The 17,284-nt window shown below is 42.2% G+C and overlaps 1 protein-coding gene and 1 long non-coding RNA gene across 3 annotated transcripts in view; both read left to right on the forward strand.

The window, feature by feature from the left end:
• Window positions 1-17,284, forward strand: part of KCNJ3 (potassium inwardly rectifying channel subfamily J member 3) — a 274,595-nt gene that overhangs the window by 50,016 nt on the left and 207,295 nt on the right. The gene's annotated exons all lie outside the window — the stretch shown is intronic.
• On the forward strand, window positions 10,622-13,104 carry LOC141049327 (uncharacterized). Its single transcript, XR_012220330.1, has 2 exons — window positions 10,622-12,402; window positions 12,548-13,104. It is a non-coding gene; the product is annotated as an uncharacterized lncRNA (long non-coding RNA).

Raw genomic sequence — 17,284 nt, forward strand, 5'->3', positions numbered from 1 at the left:
ACAATTTCCTTTCTGTGTGCTAGATTCGCATGGAATATATACAGCACAGACCAAAAGTTTGGACACACCTTCTCATTCAAAGAGTTTTCTTTATTTTCATGACTATGAAAATTGTAGATTCACTTTGAAGGCATCAAAACTATGAATTAACACATGTGGAATTATATAATTAGCAAAAAAGTGTGAAGCAACTGAAAATATGTCTTATATTCTAGGTTCTTCAAAGTAGCCACCTTTTGCTTTGATTACTGCTTTGCACACTCTTGATGAGCTTCAGGAGGTAGTCACTGGAAATGGTTTTCACGTCACAGGTGTGCCCTGTCAGGTTTAATAAGTGGGATTTCTTGCCTTATAAATGGGGTTGGGACCATCAGTTGTGTTGTGCAGAAGTCTGGTGGATACACAGCTGATAGTCCTACTGAATAGACTGTTAGAATTTGTATTATGGCAAGAAAAAAGCAGCTGAGTAAAGAAAAATGAATGGCCATCATTGCTTTAAGAAATGAAGGTCAGTCAGCCCGAAAAATTGGGAAAACTTTGAAAGTGTCCCCAAGTGCAGTGGCAAAAACCATCAAGCACTACAAAGAAACTGGCTCACATGAGGACCACCCCAGGAAAGGAAGACCAAGAGTCACCTCTGCTGCGGAGGATAAGTTCATCCGAGTCACCAGCCTCAGAAATCGCAGGTTAACAGCAGCTCAGAATAGAGACCAGGTCAATGCCACACAGAGTTCTAGCAGCAGACACATCTCTACAACAACTGTTAAGAGGAGACTTTGTGCAGCAGGCCTTCATGTTATAATAGCTGCTAGGAAACCACTGCTAAGGACAGGCAACAAGCAGAAGAGACTTGTTTGGGCTAAAGAACACAAGGAATGGACATTAGACCAGTGGAAATCTTTGCTTTGGTCTGATGAGTCCAAATTTGAGATCTTTGGTTCCAACCACCGTGTCTTTGTGGACGCAGAAAAGGTGAACGGATGGACTCTACATGCCTGGTTCCCACCGTGAAGCATGGAGGAGGAGGTGTGATGGTGTGGGGGTGTTTTGCTGGTGACACTGTTGGGGATTTATTCAAAATTGAAGGCATACTGAACCAGTATGGCTACCACAGCATCTTGCTATTCCATCCGGTTTGCGTTTAGTTGGACCATCATTTATTTTTCAATAGGACAATGACCCCAAACACACCTCCAGGCTGTGTAAGGGCTATTTGACCAAGAAGGAGAGTGATGGGGTGCTACGCCAGATGACCTGGCCTCCACAGTCACCAGACCTGAACCCAATCGAGATGTTTTTGGGTGAGCTGGACCACAGAGTGAAGGCAAAAGTGCCAACAAGTGCTAAGCATCTCTGGGAACTCCTTCAAGACTGTTGGAAGACCATTTCCGGTGACTACCCCTTGAAGCTCATCAAGAGAATGCCAAGAGTGTGCAAAGCAGTAATCAAAGCAAAAGGTGGCTACTTTGAAGAACCTAAAATATAAGACATATTTTCAGTTGTTTCACACTTTTTGTTAATGATATAATTCCAAATGTGTTAATTCATAGTTTTGATGCCTTCAGAGTGAATCTACAATTTTCATAGTCATGAAAATAAACAAAAAACATTTTTGAATGAGAAGGTGTGTCCAAACTTTTGGTCTGTACTGTATAAAAATAAAAAAAACTTTATTTGCCTCTGCAGGAAATCAGAAGTGCAGCGAAGTTCCTTACACGTGCTGCATGATGGCATTATGGCTCTGTTGAACTGTATAACTTCTTAAAGGGTTGTCCAAGACTAAATTTTTTTCTCACTATAAATCAAACACAAACTAGTTAGCACCTACCTGCCTGTTCAACCCAATGCCGACACAGAACAGATTGACTGCTCCAAGTCAACAGATCAACTCTTCTTCCTCCTCTTCTTCTTCCAGGCATGACTGCTGACGTCATGCTGATTAACAGCCATCTTCCCGCAGTTTGGCAGCAAGGAACCGGCTGTCAATCAGTAAGATGTAGGCAGTCACGCCCCGTCAGCAGAGCGGATGAGAAGCCTTTGCTATGCCGACACGATATCAGAAGAAGCTAGCAGAAGTGGTCTATGAACGGTCTGTGCCGGTATAGATCTACGCAGGGCACAACAGGTAGGTAGTTAGCAGCTACCTGCCTGTTGCGTTTTAGGCCCATGGTAAAAAATTAATATAATCCTGGATAACCCTTTTCAAAAGTGACAAGGTGGTAAAGGGATGGTCTTTGCTTGTGGCAAAAGTCTGCAGGGACTTAATGCAATTGCAGACCGCCAAAAAGTGACTTTGGTGCGCATCTTGTCACAATTTCCCGGTGATTGTTGGTGGTCACATGCCGACAAACTTAATTCACTTGATACAAACAAAAAGCACAGAATGACAAATGTGCAAAAATACCTTGCAATAAGACATATAACAGTAATCAGCAAGTGCTGATAAAGGTAATAACAAACACAGGGTATTTAGTCGATATGTTTTTTTGCAAAAAAATGTATGCCAAGCTGCTTCACCAACGTCAAGGTAACCCATATTGAAGCAGTCCCTATCTAATGTATTTAAAACCTGAACATATGAATAGTGTCTAAATGAGCAGGATTAAGACAGGCGCTTTCTGGTATGGGTACGTGGTGCAAGACAGCTCCTTATGTGCATGTCACACAAGAGAGGGGTGGGGTCTCTCAAATCATGCATAAGAGCGAAAAAAACTGCTACTATAAAAGCAGTAAAAATACAAAATAAAGAGGAGAACCACAGCAAATAAAGAGAGCAGCAGCTTTATTTGCATACTCTGTTTTTGCACATTTCGTAGGTAATGTTATGTTGCTCGTATAGAAGATATTTTAAGAAACTGGTTGCCACGACCTACTAAGGCTACTTTCACACTTGCGTTTTTTTACGGTGCATTTTTTGCGCACACAAACGCATGAAAAAAATGCATCGTGCGTTTGTGTGCGTTTTTTTGCGGGTTTTGGTGTGTTTTTTTAAAAAAACGCATGCGCATTACAATGCGCACGTATGCGCACCCATAGACTATAATGGGTGTTTTGCTGTAAAAAAATTGCATTGCGTGCGCATGCGTTTTTTGGGGGCAAGTCGGACGCACAAAAAATGCAACAGGATGCGTTTTGTGCGCCCGAGCGCACACTACAAAAAAACGCATGCGCATACAAACGCGTACAAACGCATGTGTATGCGTACCTATGTAAAAGATAGGGGAAAAAATGCATGCTTTTTTGCGCTAAAAAACAGCGCAAAAAAACGCAAGTGTGAAACCAGCCTAATTGTGCATCGTTTTTTTTTTTGTTCATGAATATTATAATGCGGAGTCATCAGGAGTCGTCTGTTGTCACATTCTCGATGGAAGAACAAAGATCTTTACAGACTTAGCTGGAAAAATGCAATAAACAACAGCGTGATATATTTCCTAGAGGTTCGGTATGTACAGTAACACAAATACTCATTTACGACCAAGTGATTGCTTTTTTTGTCGTCTCCGGCTTCGGAACACGGGCGCTAAGCGATTACTATAGGTCACAGCTGTATAACAGGGATGTGCGGCGGTTCTTCACAAGCTGCATGATTAAGTATCGCTAAAGAATACAGAATGCTATTATCATAACCGCTGTGGTCCCCTAAACGCTATGGTTTAAAGGAGGAGAATACCACCGGCTCCAGCAGCAGCTAAGCAGATTGATTTGTGGATAATTGGGAGCAAAGCTATAAGAGCGCTGAACTAACAAAGGTTAAGTAGCTGCAGACTGTATGAAAACCACTGCCGCTATGGCGCTAAGCTGATCACTGTGGATTTCCAGAGGCAGCGGCGCACGTTTCTTATGGAGACATAGGACAAAAATGACAGAATGAAAGGGATTGTTTATAAAATGAAACTTTAAGTTTTGAAAGTCAATAACTTTCCGTATGCTTTGTTGAAGGGGATTTCTCTAAGCCAACAATTTTGTTGTTTTGTCTTCCTGATCCGTAAGTAAAAATAGAATATATATGCTTATCGTAGATCCCAAGGTTTATTCTTCTTTTCATTCAGCTTTCAATTTTTGCCATGTAATACCATGTTTGTCCTGCAGTGGCCGCTGCAGTTTTTTTTTTGCCAGTAGATGCATTGACACGCCCCCAAATGCTAATTTGCATGTGGCTTCGTAGCTTGATTTTTTTTCAGCGCTGGCACATCGGATTACTACAAAAGAGATGACATTTAAATTTTTGTACAAGCATGCTAATATTTTCGGTAGCAAAATCGTCCTGATGGGATTTCCTTTAAATCCCCATAGGATGTGTTTTTTTTTTTTAAATCTAGCCAAAAAGGCCTTGGGCACTGTCAAAGTTAATAGTCCTTAATATAAATGAATATAAGTACATTTTCCCTACGGTAGGCTCATTACATTTGGACTTTCCATATAAGCTTTTTGCAAAAAAAAAGCTTTTGTTCTGTAGGTAGAAAAATGTCTCTCTTTACTGCCTCCTACAGGTGGTTTCCTTTATAAGTCAATGCAGCACCTTAAACAGCCAACCAGAACTAGGTAATGACTTAAAGGCTAGCTTTCTTTATGTACCACTTATTTTTCCTTCTGGAGGATTTTTCCTTCTAGAGGAGAGCCATTGTGTATACTTTTTCAGAAAAACATGTCTTAAAGGGAATCTGTCAGTAGGACCAACTCCCCTAAGCCGTCTATAGAGGCATGTAGGTCACAAGATTCTGAATACAATAATACCTTGATATCTGCAATTCTAGGTCTTATTCCCTCAATGTCTGTCCACTATTTCATCCTTCTTCTCCGCTAGATTTCTGAAACTTAACATGGACAAAACAGAATTCATCATCTTTGCCCCATCTCACGTGACCCCCCCAACGAACCTATCCATTAAAGTAAATGGCTGCTCACTCTCCCCAGTCCCACAAGCTCGCTGCCTCAGGGTAATCCTTGACGCTGATCTCTCCTTCAAACCACATATCCAAGCCCTTTCCACTTCCTGCCGACTTCAACTCAAAAATATTTCACAAATCCGTTCATTCCTCAACCAAAAATCTGCAAAAACCCTAGTCCATGCCCTCATTATCTCTCGCCTTGACTACTGCAACCTCCTGCTCTGTGGCCTCCCCTCGAACACTCTCGCACCCCTCCAATCTATTCTAAACTCTGCTGCCTGACTAATCCACCTGTCCCCCGCTATTCCCCAGCTTCTCCCCTCTGTCAATCCCTTCACTGGCTCCCCATTGCCCAGAGACTCCAGTACAAAGCCCTAACCATGACATACAAAGCCATCCACAACCTGTCTCCTCCGTACATCTGTGACCTCGTCTCCCAGTATTTTCCTGCACGCAACCTCCGATCATCACAAGATCTCCTTCTCTACTTTCCTCTTATCTCCTCTTCCCACAATCGCATACAAGATTTCTCCCGCGCATCACCCCTACTCTGGAACTCTCTATCACGACATATCAGACTCTCACCTACCATCGAAACCTTCAAAAAGAGCCTGAAGACCCACCTCTTCCAACAAGCCTACAACCTGCAGTAACCACTGATCGACCAAACCGCTGCACGACCAGCTCTACCCTCACCTACTGTATCCTCACCCATCCCTTGTAGATTGTGAGCCCTCGTGGGCAGGGTCCTCTCTCCTCCTGGACCAGTTATGACTTGCATTGTTTAACATTATTGTACTTGTTTTTATTATGTATACCCCTCCTCACATGTAAAGCGCCATGGAATAAATGGCGCTATAACAATAAATAATAATAATAATAATTATTCCAAAGAAATCCACATTTTTCTTTTCTTTACATGTAAATAATCTGTTAAGACCTATGGGCTGGACATAGATCTCCGCAAGAATCTGCCTCCAGAGCTTATTTTAAATGAACATTACTAGTATGAGACATTTAGATCAGGAGATGAGAGTCTCCATCATCACATGTATAACGCTGATAATGACTTCTTTCATATAAAATAAGCTCTGAAGGCAGATTCTCGGGGAGATCTTTGTCCAGCCCATAGATCTTAACAGCTTATTTATACATTAATAAGAAGGTGGATTTCTCTGGAATAAGACATCGGATTGCAGATGTGAAGGTATCATTTTATTCAGCTTCCTATGACCTATGTGCCCTTATAGATGGCTTAGGAAGGCTGCTCCTAAATAGACATTCCCTTTAAAGGGAATCTGTCACCCCTTTTTTTGAATATGAGCTTCCAACACCGACATCAGGGGCTTATCTACAGCATTCTGTAATGCTGTAGGTAAGCCCCCAATGTAACCTGAAAGATAAGAAAAAAGAGTTAGATTATACTCACCGGAGGGGGCGGTCCGGTCCGATGGGTGTCACTGTCCGGTCCAGAGCCTCACATCTTCATATGGTGCCGTCCTCTTCTTTCCTTCCCGTTGCAGCTCCGGTTCCGGCGCACTGCTCTGCCCCTTTTGAGGGGCGCCGGACCTCTTCCGGCTCCTGCACACTGCAGGACTCTGCTCTGTTCTCAACAGGGCAGAGTAAGTACTCCTGCGCAGGAGCCACGAGAGGCAGCAAAGAAGAAGACGTCACCGTTAGAAGATGGGAGGCGCCGGACGGGACCGCGACACCCATCGGACAGGACCGCCCCCTCCGGTGAGTATAATGTAACTCTTTTTTCTTCTCTTTTAGGTTACATCGGGAGCTTACGTACAGCATTACAGAATGCTGTAGATAAGCCCCTGATGTTGTGTCGGAATCTCATATTCGAAAAAAGAGGTGACAGATTCCCTTTAAGTAGGCCTTTAAGAGGTTGAAGATTCCATAACAGCAGGATTATGGCATAGGGAATCATTACCTTTTTTGAGTTTTGTACCCATGTCATTACCGTATGTGCCATACAGTCTCCTTTAGGAAACTTCGTCTTCATCTTCCCAGTATAGGATGAGCTGACATTTAATTTCCCAGATACATTTTCCATTACAAAACCAATTGTTCTATTGTCTACGTTACATCTTCCAATACTGTAATATTGTAATTCTGCCTTTGTGCAATGAGAACTGATTATGATCTTGATTGCTTCTGAGAAGATTGACTCAGTTTAGTTGAAAACAAAAAAAAATTCTTTTGTTCATTTTTTAAGAGATAATTGGAAGCTAGTTGACTAATCTTATGCATTAGAATTTACGTATTGAATTCAACATCAATGTAAGGTAAAACAATAATTTTGTTTCTGACTTGTAAAATTGCCGTTAACTTCCCTTAACTAAACGTGTCTTCTCCCTTTAATTTGCAAAATATATGATTGGTATAAGAAAAAAAGTTTTATGAAAATGAGCTCATAAACAATCAGAATAAAACTGCCATATACCGGTGTATGGAATCCGATGTGGTAGAGATACAGTAGAGGTCATGCAATTCGATGAGCATCCTATCATGTCTTATTCCCCTACCTTTAGATATGGCCATCACCTTTCAGGGCTGACTTACAATCCAACCTGTAAGAGAAGAAAAATAACTTCTATCATACTCACCTGCGGGGCGGTCCGGTCCAATGGGCGTCGCAGGTCTTAGTCATGATGATCATGTCAACTGCATCATTGACCTGCACTGGGCATTGTGCTGCTTGTATGACATGCTTTTTACATATGGACGCACAATGTGCTCATCTTTGTTTTTTCTAATTCACCATGATCTGAAAGTGATGTTTTTTATGGAGAGAGTACAATATACAATGATAATGTCACGGGGTTACCGCAGCAGTGTGGAGCCAGAAGACTGCTGTGTCTGATTGATCCTACTTCGAAGCTGAGAAGAAGCACTTCTCCTTCATTTTAATGGTGTTTATAAACTCTGGCAGAACAGGGGTTAATCAGCCATGTTGGATAAATCTGTGCTTGCAGCTGAGCTCATTTAGCCACTACTTTCCCCTTTATAATCTGGGCTCTGATGCAAATCCTTGTCAGAGGTAGCATTTGCTACATGGCTAACAGCGGGAGAGGTGTTCATATGATAAGGAGAGTTGAAGGAGTTATCAGTGACTGTTGCTTGGTTTGTATGTGTGGTAATTCCCTATCCTTCTCTATTTTGGTGTATTCTCCTACCTCCACACCCGGTGCATTCCTCTGTTATATGTGAGTGAACATTTTGTATGCCTGGTGTTTTCTGTTAACCCTTGTTTGTGTTGTCTTGTTTGTCGGATTGGTGTAATACAGTGCACAGTAGCGCCCCCTCTTCCCTGGGTGGGGGAAGATAAGAGACGGAGAACGGAGATAAGGCAAGGGTGGAGGCCCCGGCATCTGCACTTTCAGAAGTATCCTAAGGAATAGGGCAAACTAGGGCACCCCCTTGTGTTAGGGACAGGGAAGGAGCCCCTGGTTCCCGGGTCACCCAACAGCTGTGTCGTGACAAATAATGTGTAAATGGGTATGCATATTTTATTACATTGTGCTTAATGTGAATATATTTGTTAGAGCTCACACTGCCATATATTCTATCATGCAACAGAATTGGGCTGAGTGTCCTCTGAGTGTGACCCATTGGGAATCACAGCAGAGGTACGGAGAAGACGGAGAACTGATTCGCTATGTGTCTTTCCTCATGTGCATGTGACAGCTTGCTGCTAGTGGTCGTAACCCTGGATACTGAAGGTCCTGCAATGCCTGCACATGGGGAAAGAGACACAGCGAATCAGAAAAACTATACTACATTTCTAATTGGAGGTATTTGCTAATATTATTTTTATTACACCTACTACACATTGAGATAGGATCCTGGAGATGGGAATACCCCTTTAACTTCTCCATCTCCTTCATTGTCTCTGTGAGTGTACATTGCACTGCGCTCAGATGACATCCGAGTGCAGTCCGATGGTTCACACACTCAAATAGACTTGTATGGGTGAATGCAATCCGATTATGCTGCGATTGTTTTCTCATTTGTGCAATAGCACAAATAAAGGTCGTTCACCATCCAAATTCCACATTGTTTGCTCCTATATATATTTCATATCACAATGTAATCATTCATGGAACGCCATTCTAAAGAGCCACGCTTATTCCTTTTGTCAACAGCACTTTCGCGACTCTTTCGTTCCACTTCTGTTCTGAATCGGTTTCTTTTGTGCAAAAGACTAAATGGAATTGTTTTAAGTGATTTTCCAATTAAGTTTTGTGAGTGCACGGGTGAAAGGAGACAATTATAGAGTATTTTTGGCAAAAATAAAAAATCTTTTGTCACGTTTCTTCACCTGGTACCACAAACGCATGAAGTAAGTGATCTCATCTTTGTAGTTGAAACAATACATTGGGAAAGGACATCGCTGTACAAACAATACAACTATCGAGCACAGGTAGTGCCCCTTCCATTATACTATGTTTATCTTCCCTCTAGACGTAAATTAAAGGACCCAGATGTCAATGCGTTTAATACATTTTTTCCAATAGTAACATCTGTCTCTTTGGCAAAGTAATTAGGTAATTTGCTTGGCATCAATAGAACTATAGTACCTTTGGGTTTATGTAAAAGTAATCTGCAGATGGTTTCTCCCCCTCTTCACTTGGACCAGACGTGTTCCTGGACGCTTTTGTTTGAATTTATATTTAGATGTGTTTTTTTTTTTTAAAAAAGGCAAAAGCTCAGATCTTTTTCCAAATCCTAATAAATTATTATTATTATTATTATTATTATTGTTATATAATATAGTTACATAGTTTTATATACATACTGTGTATATATACATATATATTTATATGTTTGTATATATGTGTTTATATTTATTATTATTTGTATTTTTATCTTTTCTTTTCAAGTCTATGTTTTAATCTATTGTTTTCTAATCTATCACTACTTACCTGTTTTTCTATTTATCTATTATCAATCGACTATTTGTTTCTTATCTACCATTATTCTATTATTACCATCTATTTGTCATGGATTATTTATCTCTTAATATGAAATTATTTATTTTTGTATCTTTTATTCAACTATTATTATTTATCCTTTATGTATTATCATTCTAGTATGTATTTATCTATTATACTAATATTTATATTTTATTGATTATTTTTTATCACATTTAACTATTAATATTTACTAGTGATGATGAGCTAACGTGCTTGGATAAGCATGCTCGGGTGTTATCAGAGTTTCTTGGGAATACTCGGATAATATACATTATTCGAGTCCCTGTGGCTGCATGTTTTGCAGATGTTAGGTTAGTTTCACACTAGCGTTACCAGGAGCAGCGTAGGGCCGCCTCTAAGCACCACCCCGGCCACGCCCCCTCCGGTCAGCTCCTCCTATGATCGCATGACGCTGCATGCGATCAGCGTACTCTATATTAAGAGTTGGGTTCGCTGGCCATGCGCTGGTACATTTTTGCTGGCGCATCCGCCCTTTTGGTGCTGCGCCGAGCGCACAAAAATGCAACACAGTGCGTTTGGCACACGTTGGCGCAGCGCCAAAAGGGTGGATGCGCCGGCAAAAGCGTACCAGCGCACGAACAGCGTACCCATCCCTAAATATAGGGTACGCTGATGGCATGCAGCATCATGCGATCATAGGAGGAGCTGACCGGAGGGGGAGCGGCCAAGGGCGGAGCTTAGCGGCAGCCCTGCGCTGCACCCAGTAACGCTAGTGTGAAACTAGCCTTAGACAGCTTCAACACATGCAGGGATTGCCAAACAAACAAGCAATCCCTGCATGTGTTGCGGCTGTCTACCGCCGCAGCAACATGCAACCGCAAGGACTCCAATATATTATCTGAGTATTCCCAAGATACTCTGATAACACCCGAGCATGCTTATCCGAGCATGTTCGCTCATCACTATTTACTATTTTTCATTTATTATTTTTCTGTTGTTATCTATGTTTTATCTATTTAAAAGCTATGTTTGCAGCCATTAACTTATACATCAACCTTTTTTCTGCATTCTGTTCGCCGAACATATACAAGTGAAATGTCCTTGATACATATTTTCCTATCAAGGCTGCCTGTGGTTTCTTGTGTTTTGTTTGTTTTTGTTGCCGTGAAGATAAATTACCCAAAGATAAAGATATAATTGCTCATTTAGTATACTTACAGTGAGAGTCATATGTATTTCAGATATACTGTAATACATTCACCAATATTGTTAAAGGTGCAAAAAACCTAAAGCATTCAGTCTATGAAAATAAACTTTTTTAAGATGAACAGCTAAATCAATTTATAAAATCAATCTAAGTGGATAGGAGGGAGATGCATCTTATCACTTAGGGTCCAATTCATCAAAGCTTTTTTACCAGATTTATGGTGAAAAAAAGCTTTGAAAAGTCGCATTTTTTGCACAATGTGAGGTTACATCAAAGAATGTGACTTCTGGTGTTTTCACACCGTTCTTACCCCAACTTCAACAAAGTTGATGGAGCTGGGGTGGGATGGGGGAATGGCAAGCGCACCGCTCATGAAATTCACGATAAGCTATGATGTTTGCTACACAACAAATCTTATTCCAGCAGAGACTAAAGTAAGATTTGTGTCAAGATGCACATTGTGGTGCACACTACTGCACACTTTGATTCATAAAGAGGCGTAAGCTCCAACGCAACCCCTCATCAAGACTAATGATAGAATTGCCAGTCTTGATGATTTGGGGCTTTATTGTTTTACTGAAACAGAGTGAGGATGAGAAAGGAGGAGGAGCAGCAACAAGAGGGAGAGTGAAAGGTGAGAAGGAGCAGCAGGGAGAGTGAGAAGTAAGTGTCACGATCCATGCTGGATTGTGACAGATAAAAGCACATGTAACCTTTTTTTTTCCTTTAAGCTGTTTGCTTAAAGTTAGTTTTGCCCCCGGTGGTGGCGAGTATTATTACACGGGAATCACTAGCAGGTGTGATTGCTCTGGCTCTTGCCTATAAAGAAGAGTCAGGTGGTCTCACTCACTGTTGGTGTTATTGGTCATTTCCAACCATCCTTGGTGGAGGAAGGAGCTAGAGAAGAGTTCCTTGCAGCTCAGTCAGAGTCCTGGTGTTGAAGGAGCAACAGTGAGGAGTTCCTTGCAGCTCTGACAAAGCTTTGGTGAAGCAGCAGCTAAACAGGAGGAAAGCTGCACTCAGGTTCTGGACTCTGTTGCTGGGAGCAATAGCAACAGAGCAAAGCTAAGTGGTTTTTTCCCTGTTTGTAACTTTCCTTATGTGTGTATTAGTGCAGTGGTGGGATTAGTTTCTGTACCGTCCAATTCATTAGAAAGGGATAGGTGCAGGGTGAGCTAGGGTTTTTAGGCATCCTGCTCATCGCCAGGTGCGGAACCTGCCTAGGGACCGTCAGGAGTGTAGAGACACTAACTCAGGGGAGTGCAGGAGGTCTCCATGTCCCCGTTCCCTATTGCAGGGCCCTCCATTGTATCGGATTCCCTGGTGTTTCCCTTAACTCTGTAAATTCGCCCTGCTGGAGGTGGTGTATACTGATACACGTGTAATTATTGAAATTCGCCTGCTGGAGACGGTGTATCCGGCTGCACATTATATTGTTTAAATTCGCCCTGCTGGAGGCGGTGTATCCAGGGTCACGGGTGTCATAGAAATTCGCCCTGCTGGAGGCGGTGTATCCAGTCATCCGTGACATCACAGTAACAAGGAGCAGAAGGGAGAGTGAGAAATAAGAAGGAGCAGCAGGGAGAATGAGAAGTAAGAAGGAGCTGCAGGGAGAGTGAAGGGTGAGAAGGAGCAGCAGGGAGAGTGAGAAGTAAGAAGGAGCAGCAGGGAGAATGAGAAGTAAGAAGGAGCATCAGGGAGAATGAGAAGTAAGAAGGAGCAGCAGGGAGAATGAGAAATAAAAAAGGAGCAGCAGGGAGAATGAGAAGTAAGAAGGCGCAGCAGGGAGAGTGAGAAGTAAAAAGGAGCAGCATGGAGAATGAGAAGTAAGAAGGAGCAGCAGGGAGAATGAGAAGTAAGAAGGAGCAGCAGGGAGAATGAGAAATAAAAAAGGAGCAGCAGTAAGAATGAGAAGTAAGAAGGCGCAGCAGTGAGAATGAGAAGTAAAAAGGGGCAGCATGGAGAATGAGAAGTAAGAAGGCGCAGCAGGGAGAATGAGAGGTAAGAAGGAGCAGCAGGGAGAGCCAGAAGGTAAGTAAGAGCAGCAGGGAAAGTGAAAAGTAAGTGAGAAGTAAGAAAGAGCAGTAGCGAGGAAAAAGTAGAAGGAGTGAATGGTAAGGAGGAGCAGCAGGGAGAGTGAGAGGTAAGAAGTAGAAGTGGAGAGAGCAAAAGGTAAGAAGGAGAAGCAGGGATAATGAGAGCTAAGGAGGAGCATCAGGCAAAGAGAGGGGTCAAGATGAGCAGTAGGAAGACTGGGAGCTAAAGAAGAGCCACAGGGAGAGTGAGAGGTTAAGAACAGCCGCAGGAAGAGTGAGAATTGCAAAAAGTAAGCACTATCCGATAATATATTGTCTATGAAGATTGGAAAGACATTTGAAAGCATATTGGGGATATAGTTTATTCACAGCTGGAGCCCTGGTCTTCTCATTGATGCCTGTTTGTGTGTGTTTGGGATAATTTAGAATACAGGTACAGGACATATTAAGGAATTGCAGACTGGACAAGAAGTAACATTTTGAAGATTACATTCTTCACATATGGCCTTTGGTCTTTTTTGGCTGGAGAACCTGTCTATGGGCTTTTCATGGATTTTTTTGGAATGATTGTCAGTATCTGTTATTTTCTTCAACGCAAAGGAAAACTACAGCTACTAATTCATAGATTGATTCATATCTATGTTTCATAAGCGGGTGAAATATTACAGGGTCTCTAATGAAATACCGCAGTGTAGCTGGATGCTAATTTAAACTTTACAATTAACGTTCTAGTTTGGGTGAAATGTACATTCTTTAAATTAGTCATCGCATGGAAGATTAAAAGAACTCCTGCTTTAAAACCTAGCATGAAGAAATGAAGTATAAATAAGTAAAGATATGGTTATCCTTTGGGGACCGCGTTTATTCTCCTGCAGCTCCTTGGCACTCTGATATATATAAAAAAAATCGCACTGCTTGGGGGAAATACGATTTGTAGCGATGTTATTGGAAAACCCGGGAAGACGTATGGAGCTGGATTCCGGCACCTCAGCTTCCTAATGATTTATTGGATTCTCTGCAACTTTAATTTACTGCGAGCTGTTTAAAAGCGAACATTTGCTGAGCCTTTTGCAAATACTTTTTAGTCCAACTTTGTATTTCTTGAAAACAAATCTCTCTCCTGTTTATTTGTTTTTATTTTATTTTTTTGATTCTTGAATTTATTTCATCGGACCTTTATAAAGTTTGGATGATAACTCGTGCGATACCATCTTTTGACATCTTGACGATTTGGTATATTGTCACGCTGGGCAAAAAATAAACATTCTATTCGGTGACATACATTGGACAGTTTTCCATAGAGTTCTCTAAGTAAATAACAAAGTCGTACATCGAAAGATCCGCCGTGCACTGCAAAAGTAAATATATTTTAGCGCCTAAGAAACAAAAACAACTCAAAGAGGATCTGTAACTTGCCGTAATCTACCGGAAGTGGTAATGAAGACGGATTCCAAAAATAAGTGTTAAGGATGATGAACTTTTGGATAAAAAAAAATAAATTTTATGTATGGAACAGATGGGCTTGTCGCAGCAATTATTGAGGGTAACAAGGTTTCAATCCAGCAATTTGAGGCAAAGAATAACATCTTTATTTTAAAAATAATTAAAAAACATGTTGAAAAAATAAGGAGGAAAATTGGGGAAGGAGAGAGGCTGATAATATCACATGAAGAAGTGACGCGTTACAAACCACTTGGGTTTTTAAACATAGCCCATGTGGCGAAACGCGTCACTTCTTCATGTGATTTGATCACCCTTTCTCCTTATTTTTTCAGTATGTTGTTTAATATCTTTTTTTTTAACTAAAGATGTAATTTAATTCCTGTGATTGGTGGCTTGAAACCTTGTTACCTTCACTATTGCTATTACCCAGAAACCATCCACGTCATCCGTTCATCCCTCTTGATCTGAAATATTGGCAACCTTGGATGCAAAAGTCAACAAAACCTAGGGTGAACGGATATGTTTACTTTGTTTTTTTGCAATTTTTCATGTTTTAGCAATGTAGAGGCCCAGGAACAGAAACTGAATAAGATGTGGAGCAGGAGAACAATTCCATTTACAACAGTTAGAAAAATAAATACATATTTATGCCAATTCCTCCATACAGTGCTCAAATGATGGCAAAAAAAACAGTGACCAAAATACAGCTTTATTCATAATCTAATAAAGAAGTGGTGAAAGTGCAACGTATATTACAAAAAAAATCACCTAAGTACAAGCAAAAGCAGAGGAAAATAGAGACCCATGTTTCGCCATTTGTGGCTTCATCAAGGGTGAGCATTACAACCAGGGCATCTGACAGTATCAATGCAGAACATTTTATAACACTTCTCACTTTTCAAAAAGTCACTCTGTAGACTTGTGACTGCCATAGTAGCAAATGGAGAAACCAACAATTTAAGCTTAATGTCAATGGTTATGACAAACATTTTTTGTTTATTAATTACATATGGATTTTGTCATCTCCTTGCCATAATAATGTAAAGAGTAGATTCAATCAGAAGTATTGACAAATATAAAAGGGGTCTTCTTTTTTTTTAAAATACTCCAGGGTCCAAGGCTGATGAGCATGTTGTGTCTCCTCCAGTAGACATTTGTTCTGCAGCAATATAATGTCCCTGGATTTTCTATTCTGTGTCATAGTAAAGTGTTGACTTCAGTCCTTTGTTGTTCTGGCCTGCAGCCCTATACTGGTCTCTTTCTTTGTTGCTCTCACATCTTTGTAGCCAGAGGCGAACACCAATGTTTTATGACTTGTGAAGAATGTTCTCATAAGAAAAACTTTGTATGTAGCACATGATATAACTGAAAAGTGTTCTATGATGGAAGACTGATAGAAAATTGTACTTACTGTATATATAGGGATTTTGACAATATGTATTGTTATTTTTATTTTTATTATATAATTTTTTTTATTTATATACAGTATATAATAAATAACGACCATCCAGATCAAATATTAGGTAATAAAGGCAGCACGGTGACTCAGTGAATAGCACTGCAGCCTTGCAGCGCTGGAGTCCTGGCAGGCCCGGATTGGCAATATAACTAACCGGGCATTTTCCCGCTGGGCCGCTGTCACGTGGGCCGCGGGTGGCAGCGCCCGATAATCTGGCCGCTTGCCAGCTGCTGCGGCCACTGTTGCTCCTGCCGCCGGCCCTCTGCGGGCGGTGATAGTTTCAAGTTGCTCCCGCACTGCAGGGAGATAAGCCGCCACGCACCCCCTCCCCCCAGCCACTCACAGCGTCGCACTCGCTTGCCTGCTCGCTCTGTTCGCAGGACCTGTGATGAGGTCACAGGAGGGGAGGAGTCAGGGGGTCACATGATCAGCAGGAGCCTTTGTCCAGACCCCTGATCATGTCACCCCTGACTCCGCCCCTCCTGTGACCTCATCACAGGTCCTGTGCGCTCAGCCTTGCCTCTACCGTCTGCAAGACTCTGCTTTGCTGTTGTCATGGTGCTGGTTGAGGTAAGTATGTGTGGGGTCAGGATTTAGGCTGTGTGCACACGCTGCGGATTTTGCTGCGGTTCCGCAGCGGTTTTGGCCGCTGCGGACCCGCAGCAGTTTTTGCTGCGGTGTACAGTACCATGATTCCCTATGGGAATCAAAAACCGCAGTGCAGACGGTGCGGAATTTTCCGCGCGGATTATCTGCGGTTTTCAATCCGCAGAAAGAATTGACATGTCAATTCTTTCTGCGGATTCTCCTGCGGTTTGCCATCTCCTCCATTGAGGAGATGAAAAACCGCAGGGCAAAACTGCAGAGCAATCCACAGGTAAAACCGCAGGTCTTTTGACCTGCGGTTTCACCTGCGGATTTTACAAAATCCGCGCGGATGAATCCGCACATAATCCGCAGTGTGTGCACACAGCCTTACAGTGTGGATGTAGCAGAGCTGTGTGTGTACGAGGTGTACAGAGCGGAGCCGTGTGTGTACGAGGTGTACGGAGCGGAGCCGCGTGTGTACGAGGTGTACGGAACGGAGCCGTGTGTGTACAAGGTGTACGGAGCGGAGCCATGTGTGTACGAGGTGTACGGAGCAGAGCCGTGTGTGTACGAGGTGTACGGAGCGGAGCCGTGTGTATGAGGTGTACGGAGCGGAGCCGTGAGTGTACGAGGTGTACGGAGTGGAGCCGCGTGTGTACGAGGTGTACGGAGCGGAGCCGCGTGTGTACGAGGTGTACGGAGCGGAGCCGCGTGTG

Source organism: Dendrobates tinctorius, unplaced genomic scaffold, assembly GCF_039654945.1.
Source record: "Dendrobates tinctorius isolate UK_male_01 unplaced genomic scaffold, ASM3965494v1 ptg000143l, whole genome shotgun sequence".
NCBI classification, from domain to species: Eukaryota; Metazoa; Chordata; class Amphibia; order Anura; family Dendrobatidae; genus Dendrobates; species Dendrobates tinctorius.